Genomic DNA, 13153 nt, shown 5'->3' on the forward strand with positions numbered 1-13153 from the left:
AAACTTCTAGTGGAAAACATAGGAAAAAAAATCTTTGTGACCTTGGATTAGGCAAAGATTTCATAGATAGGATATGAGCAGCTCATAGGTATGAGTCATAAAATGAATGATATGATGTTATGACTCAATGGCATGAGTCGTAAAAGGAAATGATATATTGAACTCTGTCAGAATTTAAAACTTCTGTTCCTCAGAGGACACTGTTAAGAAAATAAAAAGACAAATTACAGACTGGAAGAAAATATTTATAAATAATATATCTGATAAAGGATTTACATCCAGAATATAAGAGCAAACTCTCAAAATTTAATAAAAAGAAAACAACTCAATTTTTATTGTTTTAGAATCAATTTCAATTTTGAAAAACAAGGCTTTTTAAAAAAAGTCATTAGGAAAAGACAATTTATAAATTTATAAATTATAAAAAGCATAATTTAAAACCAGAATTTCTGTCAAATAAACTCTACCTTAATTTCCAAGTCACTGTGGCTACAAGAGACAGATATCAATATATAACAAATAGGATAACAAAGAGGATTGGGACTAAAACTAAATAAACAAACAGATAGTTACTAAAATAAAACTCTTAGCCAAGTCAGTTGCAAAGAGATATGCAGAATACATATAGAATGAGTTGCATCTTAAGATATATTCAGCAATATCTTATACTCTATTGGCTACTTAATAAACTGATGCAAAAAATTTTTTTTTTGTAAGAGTAGAGGAAGGCAGATGGGCTGGACATACACAATGCTTTTATTACCTATGCATGAAAACATCAAGGTCATCTCCTGAGAGCTGGGAAAGGGAAGATGTCAGTCATCCACGGGGAAGTGGAAAATATAGAGAAGGCTGGAATCATCATATGCATGGTATACATAGAAATACATTTAGAAATTACCAGATAATCCAAATTAAAAATACTTTGATCCTATCTTCTTAAGCCAATGAGAAATATCTTAAAATTACACTTTTTTGACATTTAAATTCAGTCTTCCAAATTGCCTCCTGAGTCTAGAAATGTGATAAAATTCCTTGAACTAGTCTTCTCTCACTCTTGCTCTCTTATGTTCTCTTGGTGACAGGGATGGAGAAGGTGTGTTCACTATATAGCTAAGAAATCCTCAGGATAGTAAAATATGGTCAAAAACCAAACAATCAATAGCTTCAGGGGTATATCTTTACTGAGAATATGTTTGGCCTAATCACCCATTCTTTGCAGTTCTACATTATTTTATTATGATTACGTATGTTAAGAATAAAAACCCTAAGGCAATCTAAATATGCATATCAAGTATATATATGCTATGAACCAAAAAGCCAAAATCTAATTGTCTAGCCAGAACTGTTGACTGCTTAGGGCATCCATGATGAGTTATAGTCTTCGATTAAGGGACTACGTGGTCTAGGGGCTCTTGTTTCTCCTATGCTTTCAAATGACACAAGAACTTTTTAAGAATTCCATCAAATGTTTTACTGATGAAGATTTTGGGGTTTCACACAGATCTTGCTTGTGGATCTCAGACACTGCTATGCAGGTCTAGCAAGTTATTAGACTCAGATTTGAAGCATTATTGGGTGAACCAGAACCAAATTCTCCCAAAAGAAATAATGGAAATTTAAAGAGTTCCAGAAGCAAAATGTAGGACAACTTTTAGCTTTTAACTACTTTGTGTGACAAAACAGTCACAAACCCATGAAGGAATCTACATTGTCAATCCTACTGGAAAGAATATGTTTTAAAATATTAAGACTTTGTGCCTTTCTAAAAAACACCAAATGTATCTATTCACACCTGTATGTTACCAAACAGTTTTAGTTAATACTAAACAGTTAAATTTTGACTACCAAACAACTTTAGTTAATACTTTTCCATTACATCTTTAAATGTACTTTCTCCAGATATTTTTTTTTCCTGGAAAAATAAGCCTAATGTTTGCCTTTGTTTTATTTTGTTAAGATCAAGTACAAGCCTGTATAATAAATATGCCAGTTTTGCTGGTGTTGCATTACCAGCAAAATGCAACAAATTGGATCCTGAGTAATAAACTAAGAAATATTTTAAGGCAGAACATAAATTTTACACAGCAAGAAATACCCATCACCCTCTGCTTTGGATGGGATCATATCTTTTTCTCCATCATTCTCTGGCTACTGACTAGAACCAAGAAATACAGATGTGCATGAAAATTTTTGTAAATTTAAAAGTTAACAAATTTTTAGTGCCTAAAGAAGGGGGCTACACAAATGTCTTGAAGGCCTTACAAATATTTTTGACCAAATAAATTGTCATTTTATTTGAAAAGATTTTTCTCACACCTTCTCAAAGAAGTCTTTAAAAACCCATTCTAGAACAAAAACCACATTCACGGAAAGATAGACAAGATGAAAAGGCAGACGGCTATATACCAGATGAAGAAACAAGATAAAATGCCAGAAAAAGAACTAAATGAAGTGGAGATAGGCAACCTTCCAGAAAAAGGATTCAGAATAATGATAGTGAAGATGATCCAGTACCTCAGAAAAAGAATGCAGGCAAAGATCGAGAAGATGCAAGAAATGTTTAACAAAGACCTAGAAGAATTAAAGAACAAACAAACGGAGATGAACAATATAATAACTGAAATGAAAACTACACTAGAAGGAATCAATAGCAGAATAACTGAGGAAGAAGAACGGATAAGTGACCTGGAAGACAGAATGGTGGAATTCACTGCTGTGGAACAGACTAAAGAAAAAAGAATGAAAAGAAATGAAGACACCCTAAGAGACCTGTGGGACAACACTAAATGCAACAACATTCGCATTATAGGGGTCCCAGAAGGAGAAGAGAGAGAGAAAGGACCCGAGAAAATATTTGAAGAGATTATAGTCGAAAACTTCCCTAACATGGGAAAAGAAATAGCCACCCAAGTCCAGGAAGCGCAGGAGTCCCATACAGGATAAACCCAAGGAGAAACACGCTGAGATTCATAGTAATCAAAGAGGCAAAAATTAAAGACAAAGAAAAATTATTGAAAGCAGCCAGGGAAAAATGACAAATAACATACAAGGGAACTCACATAAGATTAATAGCTGATTTCTCAGCATAAACTCTACAAGCCAGAAGGGAGTGGCATGATGTACTTAAAGTGATGAAAGGGAAGAACCTACAACCAAGATTACTCTACCCGGCAAGGATCTCATTCAGATTCGATGGAGAAATCAAAAGTTTTACAGACAAGCAAAAGCTAAGAGAATTAAGCAACACCAAACCAGCTCTACAACAAATGCTAAAGGAACTTCTCTAAGTGAGAAACACAAGAGAAGAAAAGGACCTGCATAAACAAACCCAAAACAATTAAGAAAATGGTCATAGGAACATACATATTGATAATTACCTTAAAAGTGAATGGATTAAATGCTCCAACCAAAAGACACAGGCTTGCTGAATGGATACAAAAACAAGACCCATATATATGCTGTCTACAAGAGACCCACTTCAGACCTAGGGACACATACAGACTGAAAGTGAGGGGATAGAAAGATATTCCCAAATGGAAACAAAAGAAAGCTGGAGTAGCTATACTCATATCAGATAAAATAGACTTTAAAATAAAGAATGTTACAAGAGACAAGGAAGGACACTACATAATGATCAAGGGATTGATCCAATAAGAAGATATAACAATTATAAATATATATGCACCCAACTTAGGAGCACCTCAGTATATAAGGCAACTGCTAATAGCTATAAAAGAGGAAATCGACAGTAACACAATAATAGTGGGGGACTTTAACACCTCACTTACACCAATGGACAGATTATGCAAAATGAAAATAAATAAGGAAACACAAGCTTTAGATGACACAATGGACCAGATAGATTTAATTGATATTTATAGGACATTCCATCCCAAAACAGCAGATTATACTTTGTTTTCAAGTGCGCACGGAACATTCTCCAGGATAGATCACATCCGGATAGGGTCACAAATCAAACCTCAGTAAATTTAGAGAAAATTGAAATCACATCAAGCATCTTCTCTGACCACAACACTATGAGATTAGAAATGAATTACAGGGGAAAAAAACGTAAAAAACACAAACACATGGAGGCTAAACAATACATTACTAAATAACCAAGAAATCACTGAAGAAATCAAAGAGGAAATTAAAAAATACCTAGAAACAAATGACAATGGAGACACAACGACCCAAAACCTATGGGATGCAGCAAAAGCAGTCTTAAGAGGGAAGTTTATAGCTATACAAGCCTACCTCAAGAAACAAGAAAAATCTCAAGTAAACAATCTAACCTTACACCTAAAGGAACTAGAAAAAGAAGAATAAGCAAAACCCAAAGTTAGCAGAAGGAAAGAAATCATAAAGATCAGAGCAGAAATAAATGAAATAGAAACAAAGAAAACAATAGCAGAGATCAATAAAACTGAAAGCTGGTTCTCTGAGAAGATACACAAAAATGATAAACAATTAGCCAGACTCATCAAGAAAAATAGGGAGAGGAATCAAATCAATAAAATTAGAACTGAAAAAGGAGAAGTTACAACAGACACCGCAGAAATACAAAGCATCCTAAGAGACTACTACAAGCAACTCTTTGCCAATAAAATGGACAACCTGGAAGAAATGGACAATTCTTAGAAAGGTATAACCTTCCAAGACTGCACCAGGAAGAAATAGAAAATATGAACAGACCAATCACAAGGAATGAAATTGAAACAGTGATTAAAAATCTTCCAACAAACAAAACTCCAGGAGCAGATGGCTTCACAGGTGAATTCTATCAAACATTTAGAGAAGAGCTAAAACCCATCCTTCTCAAACTCTTCCAAAAAATTGCAGAGGAGGGAACACTCCCAAACTCATTCTGTGAGGCCACCATCACCCCGATACCAAAACCAGACAAAGATACCACAAAAAAAGAAAATTACAGACCAATATCACTGATGAATATAGATGCAAAAATCCTCAACAAAATACTAGCAAACAGAATCCAACAACACATTAAAAGGATCACGCACCACAGTCAAGTAGGATTTATACCAGGGATGCAAGGATTCTTCAATATATGCAAATCAAGCAATGTGATACACCATATTAACAAATTGAAGAATAAAAACCATATGATCATCTCAATAGATGCAGAAAAAGCTTCTGACAAAATTCAGCGCCCATTTATGATAAAAACTCTCCAGAAAGTGGGCATAGACGGAACCTACCTCAACATAATAAAGGCCATATACGACAAACCCACAGCAAACATCATTCTCAATGGTGAAAAACTGAAAGCATTTCCTCTAAGATCAGGAACAAGACAAGGATGTCCACTCTCACCACTATTATTCAACATAGTTTTGGAAGTCCTAGCCATGGCAATCAGAGAAGAAAAAGAAATAAAAGGAATACAAATTGGAAAAGAAGAAGTAAAACTGTCACTGTTTGCAGATGACATGATACTATACATAGAGAATCCTAAAAATGCCACCAGAAAACTACTAGAGCTAATCAATGAATTTGGTAAAGTTGCAGGATACAAAATTAATGCACAGAAATCTCTTGCATTCCTATACACTAATGATGAAAAATCTGAAAGAGAAATTAAGGAAACACTCCCATTTACCATTGCAACAAAAAGAATAAAATACCTAGGAATAAACCTACCTAGGGAGACAAAAGACCTGTATGCAGAAAACTATAAGACACTGATGAAAGAAATTAAAGATGATACCAACAGATGGAGAGATATACCATGTTCTTGGATTGGAAGAATCAATATTGTGAAAATGACTATACTACCCAAAGCAATCTACAGATTCAATCCAATCCCTATCAAATTACCAATGGCATTTTTTACGGAACTAGAACAAATCATCTTAAAATTTGTATGGAGACAAAAAAGACCCCAAATAGCCAAAGCAGTCTTGAGGGAAAAAAATGGAGCTGGAGGAATCAGACTCCCTGACTTCAGACTATACTACAAAGCTACAGTAATCAAGACAATATGGTACTGGCACAAAAGCAGAAACATAGATCAATGGAACAAGATAGAAAGCCCAGAGGTAAACCCATGCACCTATGGTCAACTAATCTATGACAAAGGAGGCAAAGATATACAATGGAGAAAAGATAGTCACTTCAATAAGTGGTACTTGGAAAACTGGACAGCTACATGTAAAAGGATGAAATTAGAACACTCCCTAACATCATACACAAAAGTAAACTCAAAATGGATTTATGACCTAAATGTAAGACTGGACACTATAAAACTCTTAGAGGAAAACATAGGAAGAACACTCTTTGACATAAATCACAGCAAGATCTTTTTTGATCCACCTCCTAGAGTAATGGGAATAAAAACAAAAATCAACAAATGAGACATAATGAAACTTCAAAACTTTTGCACATCAAAGGAAACCATAAACAGGACGAAAAGACAACCTCAGAATGGGAGAAAATATTTGCAAACGAATCAATGGACAAGGGATTAATCTCCAAAATATATAAAGAGCTCATTCAGCTCAATATTAAAGAAACAAACAACCCAATCCAAAAATGGGTAGAAGACCTAAATAGACATTTCTCCAAAGAAGACATACAGATGGCCAAGTAGCATAAGAAAAGCTGCTCAGCATCACTAATTATTAGAGAAATGCAAATCAAAACTACAATGAGGTGTCACCTCACACCAATTAGAATGGGCATCATCAGAAAATCCAGAAACAAATTCTGGAGAGGGTGTGGAGAAAAGGGAACCTCTTGCACTGTGGGAATGTAAATTGATACAGCCACTATGGAGAACAGTATGGAGGTTCGTTAAAAAACTAAAAATAGAATTATCATATGTTCCAGCAATCCCACTACTGGGCATATACCCAGAGAAAACCATAATTCAAAAAGACACATGCACCCCAATGTTCATTGCAGCACTATTTACAATAGCCAGGTCATGGAAGCAACTTAAATGCCAATTAATAGGTGAATGGATAAAGAAGTTGTGGTACATATATGCAATGGAATATTACCCATAAAAAGGAACAAAATTGGGTCATTTGTTGAGACATGGATGGATCTAGAGACTGTCATACAGAATGAAGTAAGTCAGAAAGAGAAAAACAAATCGTATATTAATGCATGTATGTGGTATCTAGAAAAATGGTACAGATGAACCGGTTTGCAGGGCAGAAGTTGAGACACAGATGTAGAGAACAAATGTATGGACACCAAGGGGGGAAAACTGTGGTGGGGTGTGGATGGTGGTGTGCAAAAAAAAACCCAGTCTAGGAGAGATAATGTCAACATACTGAATTATAAATAATCTCTGAAGATGAAGTATTTGGATGAATCATCACTTTCTGTTTTTTTGTTTTATGAAGTTCACCTTTCAAATATTATTTTGATGTTTACCTTGTCCAAAGTGAAAGACATGAAAGCATTCTAATGAGCTGTTGGCTAGTTTCCTTTGTCCTTAACATATATCCCAACTTCTGTTCCTTTAAACTGGTACAGGAATTTACCAATAGTTACCAGAGTTCCGTTTTTATCAAATTAAGAGTGTTTATACTAGAAATAAGAAAAATAAAGCTTATCAGAAGACCATGATCTTTGTACTATTTATCCAGCTGTCCCTCTTAGAACTTACTGCCTGTTGCTTGGAACAACATTTTCCTTCTTGCCCATGACATCCTGAGATGTTGGATTTGGTGTTTGTTTATATATTCTTGTATTCAAAGTATCAAGAACTACATTTCTGGGCAACTAAAAAATTGAGGACAGCAGTGAGCAAACGAAGTCCCTGCTCTTTGGAGCTTCTGCTAGATGAGGGGTGTGCAGTGAAAGTATAAGTAAGGAGCTGTAGGTTAGAAAGTGGTCCTTGAGGGGGAATTTTCTGGCAGTCCAGTGGACTCCACACTTTCACTACCGAGGGCCCATATTCGACCCCTGGTCGGGTTAGGGTTAGGGTAATAAGATCCCACATCCCATAAGCCATGCAGTGTGGCAACCCCCACCCCAAAAAAGTGATGCTTGAGCATTCCTTTCCTATCTTGGGGAGCCTTCTACTGTGGAAGGATCCAGGTCTCTTGGGACTCTGGCAGATAAATTCTTGGTGAGTTGGACGTGGGCTGGTGTCTCGCCTTCTTCAGTGCTGCCTCACTTCCTGGGGTTTGGCCACAACATGCAACATCTGGGTTCCTACTCTCAGACTCTAGGCAGACTCTTTGTGTTTCACCTTCCTTTCTTTCTACCAGCCCTTGCCTAGTTACTGGAGTAAAACTTGTCTCCTGTCTCTTTTATTCTTCACTTCCACCTTCATTTCATTTGATTAAACCTACTGATGACTTTTGAACATAAGAGTAATAAGAATAAAACATTTTGTTAAGCCCAACGAAAGCCCTGTGGTTTGAAATAAAATGAGCCAAAATTAATAAACAGTGACAGCAAACTTGCTTCAAAGCCGTCACAGGCACTTAGAATTCTCCTTTAGGAAATCTGCATCTGTCTTTGCATCCTACTTTAATGAACTTTGCTTCTTGGTAGTCCCCCTTTTCACTGAGCTGGGCCACTTAAATTAACCTGTGGTTGGAGTTATGCCCTCTCCAGTCTAGAACATGACCAATTCAGACCGTAGGTGGACAAGATTTAAGGGATTCCAGCCACACTTCTCCTAAAAGTCATGTTTTACTAGTGAATGAGAATAAACACCAGTAGGCTGAGGTCTGAGAATATAAATTATTGTTATTATTATTGTTGCTGTTGTCTTCACTTTTAGGAAACTCTTCCAATAGCTCCAAGTCATACCTTAGTTTATGAGCTATTGTTACAAACAGTGTCTCTCAAAATGAGACTCCAAATGAACTACATCAGAATCACAAGCTGTATTTATTTTTTTAATTAATTAATTAATTATTTTTGGCTGTGTTGGATCTTCGTTGCTTTGCACATGGACTTTCTCTAGTTGTGGCGAGTGGGGGCTCCTCTTCGTTGAGGTGCATGGGCTTCTCATTGCGGTGGCTTCTCTTGTTGCAGAGCACAGGCTCTAGGCACGCGGGCTTCAGTAGTTGTGGCTCATCAGCTTAGTTGCTCCGTAGCATGCGTGATCTTCCCCAACCAGGGATTGAACCCATAAACCCCTCATTGGCAGGTGGATTCCCAACCACTGCGTCACCAGGGAAGTCTCACAAGCTGTATTTCTTTAAAATGCCAGTTTCCTGGGCCTCATATCATATTGTTTAAAATCTCTAGGGTTGGGGCCTCTATGCATTTCTGATACATACTCCAGTTTTAGATCCTTACAGGTCACAGAAACAGTTAAAATACATTTGTGTGTTTACATACATTATTTTTTAGAATTGCCATTTTCTTTCTCTGAGTAAATGGGACCAGAGGAAGTAGATGAAAAGGAAAATTGCTTTTTAAAAAATCACTCTCTAAAGGAATTACTATTGTAAAACTTTGCATTCATGTGACTGGAACTTTACTTTTCCACATGTGCATAATTATCGCAAGTCCTTCTTTATACTTCAACCTAAACTTAGACTATGTTATTTCATTTCTACCTGGTTCTACTGAGCAGTTACTCATGTATTTATTCAGCTAACAACCGTTGAGGGACTTCTGTGGGCCCCACACTGTCCTGGGATTGGAGATGCCTTTAAGGACCTTACATTTGAGAAGTGCAGTAGACCGAGTATTGGAGTCAAATAGGTAACTAGGGAATTATGATACAATAAGGCAAGCACCGTGATGAGATGTGTGCAACACTCAAGCAAAATAAACTACACAAATAAGTCATATTCTGACCACAGCACTAATCTGACTTCTGCAGCTGCAGAGTCACCCATCACGGGCATGGTTCGTGGTTTTCTGCCACCGGCAGAGGCTCAACACAGTACCTCTTTTAGTAAGGCTTCAGAAAAAGGAGTGTTTATACTTACACAAAAGAAAAGCAGTTTAGACACAATTGTAACTGGAATAAAAAATCTCCAGCCTTAAAGGACTTTTTCTGAACAGGGGAAGTAAAAATGTTTCTACTGCTCTTCTTACTTTTAAAAAATTAGTAGGCATGGTCACTGCTCAAAAATCAAGTAAGGATATGCTAGAGAAAAGTTGGTTGATTCTTTATATTGCTAGGGGTGGAGTCTTGATGTAATTGGCCCATTGTTTAGAAAAACAACTTGATCAGAATCTGGATTTGCAGACTTATGCCCTGATCCTAGTTTTATTGGCTTGGTTTGGAATTAGATCAGGGTTTCTCAGTGTCTGCATTACTGACATTTTAAGCTGGATAATTCTTTGTTATGGGAACCTGTCCTGTATAGTGTAGGATATTTAGCAGCCTCCATGGCCTCTACCCATTAGATGCCAGTAGAACCTTGCTGCTCAGTCATGACAATCAAAAATGTCTCCAGATATTGACAAATGTCCCCTGGGGAAGGGGAAAAATTGTCCCCAGTGAAGAACCACTGGGTTAGATGGATAGATTGCTCTGCACTAGAAAGTAACAGCAATTTGGGGATGTTAAGCTGACATCTAGGAAGACAGAAAAAGGAGAGGCAGCTCCCAGTAGCATAGCAGCAGGCCTGGCTTGAGAAACTACGAGTGACAGGGAAGACACTGGACTTATAAGAAGAGTAATGTCTAATATTGCTTCCTGTTTTGGGATGAACTGAAATTTCTCTTCTTCTTTTTTTTTTTAAACCCACAAATATCCAGTAAAATTCTATTGCTTAACAACGTGGGAATTGTGGCCTCCTCTACCTGAGCCCCCTACCCCTACCCCACCCCCCAGTGAAATCATTTGGCATTGCAGCCCAGAATTCTGGGCAGTGACCAAGAGTGAAGTGAAAAGAAGCCCAAGACAACTCTAGGAGCTGTGGGTAGAAGCCATAGGACAATGGAGAAGCTGCACAGACTTACTTAGATGTAGACTTGAAACATACTTCCCTTTCCCCAAATATTGCAGGAAGGAAGGCAACCATTGTGGTGGAGGAGACAGGCAGACACGAGAAAGAATAACTGATGACAGTAAATTGTGTTTTTCCCTTTCTTGGAAATGTCTTTAAATATAGTAGCAGGTGAACATATTTCAGATGGATTAAGCACCATATTTTCTGTATGTATGGGAAAGGATTAGACAACCTTTTGGAAGATGTTTCTAAATTGATGATTTTAAAGCAAGACATGAATATCAAAACAGTGAAAACTAGGTACTTTTAATTATTTTTTTAAATGAATGACTTAGGTAAAATTTTAAAAAATTTATTTACTGAGGAGAAACTCTAAGAGCATACAAAAGAAATCCTTAGTTTTTTTGCTCATTGTTGAATTAGGATGGGAGGACAGCAGTAATCCTTTCTTTAGCCAATTTATTTTTCAAATGTGGTTACTATCATTTTAGTAAAAAATACATATATATGTATATATATTTGTTATATGAATATATCAGTATGTTAGGTTACCTCATTTCAACTCAGAAATTTAAGCAGATGGATTCAATATAAACCAGGTAAGATGATCTTCCTGCAGAAGTCACTCTAACACGGTAAGATTTCTTTAGGCTGATGGTATTACTAGGACCTATAATGTTATCAAGACTTGAACAAATGTGAAGGGAATAGAACTGGAGCCCAGCATTTTCTACTTCTATTAGTCCTGAGAGATGCTCTGAGAAATCAAATATACAGAAAAAAAGTTTGAGACATGTCACATAGTAGGCTCCCTTCTTGGAGTTTCATGATTCACATTAATACATAAAAACTCTGAGAAGTCCCACAACAATAAACTTAACTTCACTTACCCCAAGATTTCCAAGCTTATTTTATTATTCTATGGGATACACTTTGAATTACACCACTGTACGCTAATCAATGGTTTTAACATCTGAAGAAAGAATGAGTAAGCGGAAGTGTATTTGGTAGAGAAGGGGAAGGTTGGCTTGGAATCAAGAAAAGGGGAAAAGCCCAAGGTTAAGAATGTAATGTGGCAGCTACCTTTAACACTGTATAGGAGACTCTGACTGATGAACACGGGTGTTCTGGTATGATTGGTAGGCACGCACCCAGCATGCAAATGGATATGCCAAGACTTTTAAGTTTGATACAATAGCCATGAGGATCATTCAGATACTCCTCTGTTTCTATGCTCAGCAAGCAGCTTTCTGGCTGTGATTTGGCTTTCCATATAACTTTATCTGTAGGGAGAAAAAGCAATGATATTGTTCCAGTGAATTTGATAATTTCTTTTTGCAAATCATTCAATAAACCTCTGGCATGAGAGTCTTGTGAGCTCCATCAGCTGAGTAAGTCCAGCTAATCCTAACTGCTTCAGGGAACTCTAGAAAACATCAGCTTTGCACCTGCAAGCTCAGGACTGATCTTTGATTTTAATGATCCTTCCTAGGTACTAGCATCTTCCATTCTCAAACCCAACTTGAATGGACTCCTTTAAAAATAGCTTCTCTTCACTCCTATTAACTACAACCAAATGACAAAGGTGAGTTCTGGAAAAGAAAATTCTTAAAACAATGACAACAACAACAAATCTCATGTATAAACCTGTGCTTCTCAAACTGGGAAATGCAGATACATGGCACTGAGCAAAGATACACACAAAGCCCCAAGACAAACATGGTAAATCTTCCAGGATTGCCCATTTTATTCGACCTAAAAATTACTTTTATATTGAAACAAACATGGATATACCTTGGAATAGAATGAAAAACCCCTTTGAAATTTTAGGATAAAATGTGAAACATCAAAAATTTCACACTTGTGGAAGACCACTTTGGACTTTGCCCTCAAGACTGCCCTGGAAAGGGGATGGTGGCATGGTATTAATTATCATTATCTGTGATGGAAAATCGCGGGGGTCATGGCTTAAGAAAAATTTAAAAGGAAAGAGGAAAAATACCTAACACTTTTCAAGTAGCTACTATGGGCCAAGCATTTTAGATAAATGATCACACAAAACTCACCACTATCAGGTAGGCATGCTATCTATTTGTAAATGAAAAGGTAGTAGCAATGGTGGAGCCAAAATTTGGATCCAGATCTTCTTTCTCTGTGTTCCTGCTACTACATCAGAAGTGTTCTAAACAATGAATTGCCATACATTAGTGTAGGTTCTGCAAACCTGATTTATAAAGAGCCACATG

The sequence above is a fragment of the Lipotes vexillifer genome, unplaced genomic scaffold (genome assembly GCF_000442215.2).
Source record: "Lipotes vexillifer unplaced genomic scaffold, Lipotes_vexillifer_v1.1 scaffold715, whole genome shotgun sequence".
Lineage (NCBI taxonomy): Eukaryota > Metazoa > Chordata > Mammalia > Artiodactyla > Lipotidae > Lipotes > Lipotes vexillifer.